Below are 7,500 nucleotides of genomic sequence, written 5' to 3' on the forward strand. Positions count from 1 at the left end.
AATGTCCGTCAATGAGTCCGCCGACTCTCGCCCAGAGTCGCGCTACTTTTACCGATCTTTTTGTGTCCCTTCGGTTTTTCTTCCCTGACATTTTTGCACCTCACCACACAATCTTTTCTAAGTGTCTCTGAAAATCGTGTTCCCGAAAATCTCCGGGCACGCCACCTCCATCTTCGCGCAAAACAAACCGTTTTGAGGTCGGCGGGAGTCGGCCCGGTCGTCCGTCCGGTCGTGTCGCACTGACGCCCGCCGCGGGGCCGCAAACTGCGGGGTCATAGAGACTTCCGGTGGTAAGTCGTTAACCGTGATCGGGACCGCCCGGACAAGAAATGCCATTTTCTGGCCGGCGGGAGACGGGCCGATAGGCCTGGCGGGAAAGGCGCGCCGCGGCCCCGCTGAAGGCCGCACATCGGACCTCCTCGACTTCCGCCGTCAAATCGTTAACCTGCGGCGGGCAAAAAAGAAGCGACGCCAGCTTTCGGACTTAGTGCAATTCTCGAATGTCGCGGCTGACTTGGCGGTACGAGCGTTCGGAAGTCCCGCCGGAATTGCGACGCTTCGAACGGTCGAGGCGGCCAATCTCGACCTCAGCGGCGGCACTGGCGCGATACACGTTTCTGCCGCCAGGGGGGGGGGGGGGGGGTGGGGGGGGGCAAGCCAGCCGGCCGGGGGCGCCCGGCGCCGATCCGGCGCTTACTCGACACGCTCGAGCATCCGAACCCGTCTTATCTACGGGACCGCCGTTGCCACTTGAACACCTTTCGCCGAGAGTATCCGGGCACCCCACCTACCCGCCGGAATCACGAACCACGAGGTAGAAGTCAGGAACCAACAGGAGAAGTCGTGAACTAAATGGCGAATTCATGAACCAAACGGAGAGAAGTCATGAACCGAGCGGTTTAGGGTCAGGGTGAGGGTTGTTAGGGTGAGGCCGTTAGGGTGAGGCCGTTGCTTCGAGCGGGAAGATGGGCAGCCCCGCCCCCCCCCCCCCCCCCCCCCCGTTGGGTGGAAGGAAACCTCTGCTGCGGGCCCGGCAACCATCCCGAACGGACCCGCTGGGTCCAAATGTCTGCCGAGGGCGGTCCTGCTGCGGTCGCGGGTTCGTTGGAAACCTCTCCTGCTGCTGGCATGGCCACCCTCCCCCCCCCCCCGCCCGACTGACGACCCTGCGGGCCCGGCGACCCGGTGTCCCGTTGCCGCGCGGGGAGTGATCCTCGGGGCCGTGCCGGGCGGGCCCAGCGACACGAAGAGAGTGGGGGGGGGGTCGGAGGGAGTGGCACTGGGGAGAGAGGGGTGGGGGAGAGAGTGCCCCCCCCCCCCCATTAGGGGCGAGTTTATGCAGTCATCAGAGTTTATACCTAACCTCATGATGCTTTATTAGCCGGATAGGCTGTCTGACCTCGCCCCCAGTCCCTACTCCTTCCACTGGATTCTTCTTATACCCTCTTTTTCTTCGTGCCCCCCCCCCACGCAGGGAGGGTTCCAAGAGGGAGGAGGGAGGGAGGGAGTCCCGGGGCCGTGAGAGAGAGAGAGCCTCATTAGCTGCTAGGTTCACCTCATTAGCTGCTAGCTAACGCGTCAGACCTTTTACATTCTTTAGAGGATTGAAACCTCAGGGCCTTTAACCCCCGTTCACCGTTTACACTCAACGATCCTTCCGAACAAAACCCTTACACATCTGTCCGTCCAACTGACCCCCGAGATACCTAACACGCAGATTAACACGTCAGCGGTGATCGGCGTGTCATAGAGGAGTCACAAAGACGGGCAAAATAGAGTGGTTGAATAAAAAATACTCACTCAATTGGCCGTGATTTAACGTAGCACACAATGATGCAAAGCCCATGCAAAGTCCAGTGGCCCAAGCAAACAAATAAGATAGATCTGGCTCGGCGTTCCTCATCTCCACATCGTCACCCAGCACGCCGACGCCCAATAACAATTCCCCCGCAAATTGTGCACCTCGAGCGGCAGTACTTTAAACGGCGCCGTCTTCGGCGTGGACGGCATGAACCAAGTCGGCAAGCATCGTCACCCAGCACACAGACGTCCACTAACAATTCCTCCCCCCTGCAAATTGCGCGCCGCGAACGGCAGTACTTTCAAGTATGCCGCCTTCGGCGGGGACATCGTGAACCAAATCGGCAGGCAGGCGTCGTCAGCCGGTCGACCGACCCCCAGTTGCATTGCCCCAACGGCCATTGTGCACTTCGAACAGAACAGTGCTTTTAAAATATTCCGCCTGCCGCGTGTACATCATGAAACAAATGGAAAGGACGAACCGGGCGTGCAACCGATGCACGGAGAGTGACAGGTCGTCAAGCAAGTCCGTGGCAATCCGTCGGCCGACTCGGCCGCGGCCAGCAGAGGCGTTTTGGCCCGGGCGCGCCGAACTTTGCGCGCCCTCGGTATGCGTAACACTAGCACATGCCTTCAAAACTCACTACAAAATAACCCCAAAGTATGCCGCCTTCCCCGTGGGCCTTGTTACCAATATCTTGCCCTGCTTCCTGATGCCCTTATGGGGTCGGCTCTGTTCTTGCAGAACCCTCAGGTGGTGCAGAGTCTGGGCCATTTTATCAATATCTTGCCCTGATTCCTGATGCCCTTATGGGGTCGGCTCTGTTCTTGCAGAACCCTGAGGTGGTGCAGAGTCTGCGCCTTGTTATCAATATCTTGCCCTGCTTCCTGAAACCCTTATGGGGTTGGTTCTGTTACAAAACCCTCAGGTGGTGCAGAGTCTGGGCCACTTTATAAATAACTCTGCCTGCATTAGGGTCAGGGTTAGGGTTAGGGTTAGGGTTAGGGTTAGGGTTAGGGTTAGGGTTAGGGTTAGGGTTAGGGTTAGGGTTAGGGTTAGGGTTAGGGTTAGGGTTAGGGTTAGGGTTAGGGTTAGGGTTAGGGGTAGGGGTAGGGGTAGGGGTAGCGGTAGGGGTAGGGGTAGGGGTAGGGGTAGTTTGAACTACTGCCGCTCCAGGCGCGCACTGTGCGTGGGTAATTTTCAGTGGGCGTCGGTGTGCTGGGTGACGATGCCGCCCAGACTCTGCACCACCTGAGGGATCTGCAAGAACAGAGCCGAACCCGCAAGGGTATCGGGAAGCAGGGCAAGATATTGATAACAAGGCCCAGACTCTGCACCACCCGAGGGTTCTGCAAGAACAGAGCCGACCCCATAAGGGTATCAGGAAGCAGGGTGAGATAGTGACACCATTTGTAAAACCGGCAAATCCCACCCAGGAAACATTGCAAAAATTGGCCTCTAATGCTGGAACGTGGGTAAAGCCAAACAAACACGACACGTTTTAAAAGAACGTTACTAAAACAGCCTGGGATATGCCCATGACAAAGGATAGGCCGAACCTCACCAGAAAAAAAGAGAGGGAGACCACGGCAGAGCTGAGGGATAAACATGAGATGGTGATAAAACCAGCAGACGAGGGGAGCAGTAGGGTTACAAATTAATGTCAATATGGGGCCTGCTCCCACTGGGTAATAGACAAAAACATAGAACAGGGTGACAGGAGAGACTGGATAGCACAGAGGATAACCCGTGAGCGAAATAATGGGGTGTATGCAGTTCAATGTAAGGAGTGTACCTTACGGTACATAGGGGAAACAGGTAAAACAGCCTCAGCGGTGATCGACGTGTCAAAGAGGAGTCACAAAGACGGGCAAAATAAAGTGGTTGATTATAGACAATAGACAATAGACAATAGGTGCAGGAGTCGGCCATTCAGCCCTTCGAGCCAGCACCGCCATTCAATGCGATCATGGCTGATCACTCTCAATCAGTACCCCGTTCCTGCCTTCTCCCCATACCCCCTCACTCCGTTATCCTTAAGAGCTCTATCCAGCTCTCTCTTGAAAGCATCCAACGAACTGGCCTCCACTGCCTTCTGAGGCAGAGAATTCCACACCTTCACCACTCTCTGACTGAAAAGGTTCTTCCTCATCTCCGTTCTAAATGGCCTACCCCTTATTCTTAAACGGTGGCCCCTTGTTCTGGACTCCCCCAACATTGGGAACATGTTTCCTGCCTCTAATGTGTCCAATCCCCTAATTATCGTATATGTTTCAATAAGATCCCCCCTCATTCTTCTAAATACCAGTGTATACAAGCCCAATCGCTCCAGCCTTTCAACATACGACCGTCCCGCCATTCCGGGAATTAACCTAGTGAACCTACGCTGCACGCCCTCCATAGCAAGAATATCCTTCCTCAAATTTGGAGACCAAAACTGCACACAGTACTCCAGGTGCGGTCTCACCAGGGCCCGCTACAACTGTAGAAGGACCTCTTTGCTCCTATACTCAACTCCTCTGGTTACGAAGGCCAACATTCCATTGGCTTTCTTCACTGCCTGCTGTACCTGCATGCTTCCTTTCATTGACTGATGCACTAGGACATCCAGATCTCGTTGAACTCCCCCTCCTCCTAACTTGACACCATTCAGACAATAATCTGCCTTTCTACTCTTACTTCCAAAGTGAATAACCTCGCACTTATCTACATTAAACTGCATCTGCCATGTATCCGCCCACTCACACAACCTGTCCAAGTCATCCTGCAGCCTTATTGCATCTTCCTCACAATTCACACTACCCTCCAGCTTAGTATCATCTGCAAATTTGCTAATGGTACTTTTAATCCCTCCGTCTAAGTCATTAATGCATATCGTAAATAGCTGGGGTCCCAGCACCGAACCTTGCGGTACCCCACTGGTCACTGCCTGCCATTCCGAGAGGGACCCATTTATACCCACTCTTTGCTTTCCGTCTGTCAACCAATTTTCTATCCATGTCAGTACCCTACCCCCAATACCACGTGCCCTAATTTTGCCCACTAATCTCCTATGTGGGAGCTTGTCGAAGGCTTTCTGAAAGTCGAGGTACACCACGTCCACTGACTCTCCCCTGTCAATTTTCCTAGTTACATCCTCAAAACATTCCAGTAGATTTGTCAAGCATGATTTCCCCTTCGTAAATCCATGCTGACTCGCAATGATCCTGTTACTGCTATCCAAATGCTCAGCAATTTCGTCTTTTCTAATTGACTCCAGCATCTTCCCCACCACTGATGTCAGACTAACTGGTCTATAATTACCCGTTTTCTCTCTCCCTCCCTTCTTAAAAAGTGGGATAACATTTGCTATCCTCCAATCCACAGGAACTGATCCTGAATCTATATAGAACATTGAAAAATGATCTCCAATGCTTCCACTATTTCTAGAGCCACCTCCTTAGGTACCCTGGGATGCAGACCATCAGGCCCTGGGGATTTATCAGCCTTCAGTCCCATCAGTCTACCCAAAACCATTTCCTGCCTAATGTGGATTTCCTTCAGTTCCTCCATCACCCTAGGTTCTCCGGCCCCTAGAACATTTGGGAGATTGTGTGTATCTTCCTCAGTGAAGACAGACCCAAAGTAACGGTTTAACTCGTCTGCCATTTCTTTGTTCCCCATAATAAATTCCCCCGTTTCTGTCTTCAAGGGACCCACATTTGCCTTGACTATTTTTTTCCTCTTCACGTACCTAAAAAAACTTTTGCTATCCTCCTTTATATTATTGGCTAGTTTACCCTCGCACCTCATCTTTTCTCCCCGCATTGCCTCTTTAGTTAACTTTTGTTGCTCTTTAAAAGAGTCCCAATCCTCTGTCTTCCCACTCTTCTTTGCTATGTTATACCTCCTCTCCTTAATTTTTATGCTGTCCCTGACTTCCCTTGTCAGCCACAGGTGTCTCTTACTCCCCTTAGAGTCTTTCCACCTCTTTGGAATAAATTGATCCTGCAACCTCTGCATTATTCCCTGGAATACCTGCCATTGCTGTTCTACCGTCTTCCCTGCTAGGGCCTCCTTCCAGTCAATTTTGGCCAGCTCCCGCCTCATGCCTCTGTAATCCCCTTTGCTATACTGTAATACAGACACTTCCGATTTTCCCTTCTACCTTTCCATTTGCAGAGTAAAACTTATCGTGTTGTGATCACTGCCTCCTAACGGCTCTTTTACCTCTAGTCCCCTTATCAGATCAGGATCATTAAAAACACTCACTCTATTGGCCGTGATTTAACCTAGCACACAGTGTTGCAAAGCCCACGCAAAGTCCAGTGGGCCAAGCAAACAAATAAGATAGATCTGGCTCGGCGTTCCACATCTCCACATCGTCACCCAGCACGCCGACGCCCATTAACAATTCCCCCGCAAATTGTGCACCTCGAGCGGCAGTACTTTAAACGGCGCCGTCTTCGGCGTGGACGGCATGAACCAAGTCGGCAAGCATCGTCACCTAGCACACAGACGTGCACTAACAATTCCTCCCCCCGCAAATTGCGCGCCGCGAACGGCGGTACTTTCAAGTATGCCGCCTTCGGCGGGGACATCGTGAACCAAATCGGCAGGCAGGCGTCGTCAGCCGGTCGACCGACCCCCAGCTGCATTTCCCCAACGGACATTGTGCACTTCGTACAGAACAGTGCTTTTAAAATATTCCGCCTGCCGCGTGGACATCATGAACCAAATGAGCAGGCAGGCATCATATCATATCATATCATACACATACAGCCGGAAACAGGCCTTTTCGGCCCTCCAAGTCCGTGCCGCCCAGCGATCCCCGTACATTAACATTATCCTATACCCACTAGGGACAGTCAGCCCCCAGCACAACGACGCCCCCGCTAACAATTCCCCACGCACATGGTGCGCTCGAGCTGCAGCACTTTAAAGTACGCCGCCTTCGGCGGGGACATCGTGAACCAAAGGAGCAGGCAGCCATGGTCACCGCCAGCACAACGACGGCGCCGCTAACAATTCCCCGCGCACCTTGTGCGCTCGAGCTGCAGTACTTTAAAGTACGCCGCCTTCGGCGGGGACATCGTGAACCAAAGGAGCAGGCAGCCATGGTCACCGCCAGCACAACCACGGCGCCGCTAACAATTCCACGCGCACCTTGTGCGCTCGAGCTGCAGTACTTTAAAGTACGCCGCCTTCGGCGGGGACATCGTGAACCAAAGGAGCAGGCAGCCATGGTCACCGCCAGCACAAGCACGGCGCCGCTAACAATTCCCCGCGCACCTTGTGCGCTCGAGCTGCAGTACTTTAAAGTACGCCGCCTTCGGCGGGGACATCGTGAACCAAAGGAGCAGGCAGCCATGGTCACCGCCAGCACAACCACGGCGCCGCTAACAATTCCACGCGCACCTTGTGCGCTCGAGCTGCAGTACTTTAAAGTACGCCGCCTTCGGCGGGGACATCGTGAACCAAAGGAGCAGGCAGCCATGGTCACCGCCAGCACAAGCACGGCGCCGCTAACAATTCCCCGCGCACCTTGTGCGCTCGAGCTGCAGTACTTTAAAGTACGCCGCCTTCGGCGGGGACATCGTGAACCAAAGGAGCAGGCAGCCATGGTCACCGCCAGCACAACCACGGCGCCGCTAACAATTCCCCGCGCACCTTGTGCGCTCGAGCTGCAGTACTTTAAAGTACGCCGCCTTCGGCGGGGA

This window comes from Rhinoraja longicauda, unplaced genomic scaffold (genome assembly GCF_053455715.1).
Source record: "Rhinoraja longicauda isolate Sanriku21f unplaced genomic scaffold, sRhiLon1.1 Scf000146, whole genome shotgun sequence".
Taxonomy (NCBI): domain Eukaryota; kingdom Metazoa; phylum Chordata; class Chondrichthyes; order Rajiformes; family Arhynchobatidae; genus Rhinoraja; species Rhinoraja longicauda.